The sequence below is a fragment of the Cyprinus carpio genome, chromosome B22 (assembly GCF_018340385.1).
Source record: "Cyprinus carpio isolate SPL01 chromosome B22, ASM1834038v1, whole genome shotgun sequence".
NCBI classification, from domain to species: Eukaryota; Metazoa; Chordata; class Actinopteri; order Cypriniformes; family Cyprinidae; genus Cyprinus; species Cyprinus carpio.
This window is the reverse complement of record NC_056618.1, coordinates 23,633,567-23,634,731: the sequence shown is the minus strand read 5'-3', so window position 1 is coordinate 23,634,731 and position 1,165 is coordinate 23,633,567. Positions and strand designations below refer to the sequence as shown.

Below are 1,165 nucleotides of genomic sequence, written 5' to 3'. Positions count from 1 at the left end.
ATGGCACCAGTTATTAACTGACAGCCCTAAAATACTAAAACTACATACAATTCTATGTACATACAATACATACAAAAAAACAACAACAACAACAGAGGAAAAACAAATACTGAAAACTAAACTAAACAGACAAATTAAAAATAAAATGAAAATAAAAAGTAAATTAAAAAAGCAGAACTATAAAACAGTCACAGAGAACAGTTCAGTTAGAAAAAAATCTTTAGAATAAAAGTCAGCCATTTTTATTCTCAAAATGCAATGATTTTTTAAATGATACCAGTTCTTAAAACGCATTAACTTCGGCAGTCCTAAAATGCTAAAATTAAAATACTGAAATAAAACTTACAATGATAGAGTGAAAACTAACAAAAACTGACAACTAAACTAAAAAGATTAATTATAAATAAAATAGAAATAAAAACTAAATTAAAAGTTCAAAACTATAATAACTGGTGTAGTGCTGCAAAAATCACAGCCTGCTTGTAAAAGTCATACCTGGTTAGGTCATGGTTTTACCCAAACCCTAATCTACACTTGAAAGAAAACATACATTTTATTAATTTTATTCAATTATTATTATTATTTAATTTTTTTTTTTTCATTTATTCTGTTTTATCATGTAGTCGTGGGAAAATACACAGAGATCACAGACAGTGTTGTATGCGAGGTAACGTCAGTCTGCATTTTTCACTCAAAACACAAAGAACGTTTCATGAGTCATTGTGATTAAAATAACTTCCTGGTATCTAAAGCAGGGAGTGATCACAGACATCAGCCTTGACGCAGCTCAACACCAAAGCACTTATCCCCCCGATGTAGACGGATGACGTTGAGCTTGGCATCCACTGTGCTGGATAGTTTGGTTGTGAAATCACAATGTGGTAAAATACAACCAAGATTTCGTCCCCCCCCCCTCTCACACACACACAAGCATACTGATGTAATGCTTGTCTCTGAGCTACCGGCCGGCGTGTTTTCTTTAGCTGCAATTTATGGCGACCTCACAGAGGTCACAGCACAGGAAGTTTTGTTGATGCTAACCGCAGCAGCTGCTGGTGACCGGGAGCCTTGGAGGGGCGGAAGGTTCAGTTTGTTAAACGCTTCTTAACAAGGGCTGAAAATTCACACAAGCCAAATCAGGAAACAATTTGGGGCTTTAACCGAC

The 1,165-nt window shown here is 35.1% G+C and overlaps 1 protein-coding gene across 1 annotated transcript in view; it reads right to left on the bottom strand.

Annotated features, from left to right (window-relative positions):
- LOC109059822 (yjeF N-terminal domain-containing 3) overlaps nt 1–1,165 on the bottom strand; it is a 32,381-nt gene that overhangs the window by 6,925 nt on the left and 24,291 nt on the right. The gene's annotated exons all lie outside the window — the stretch shown is intronic.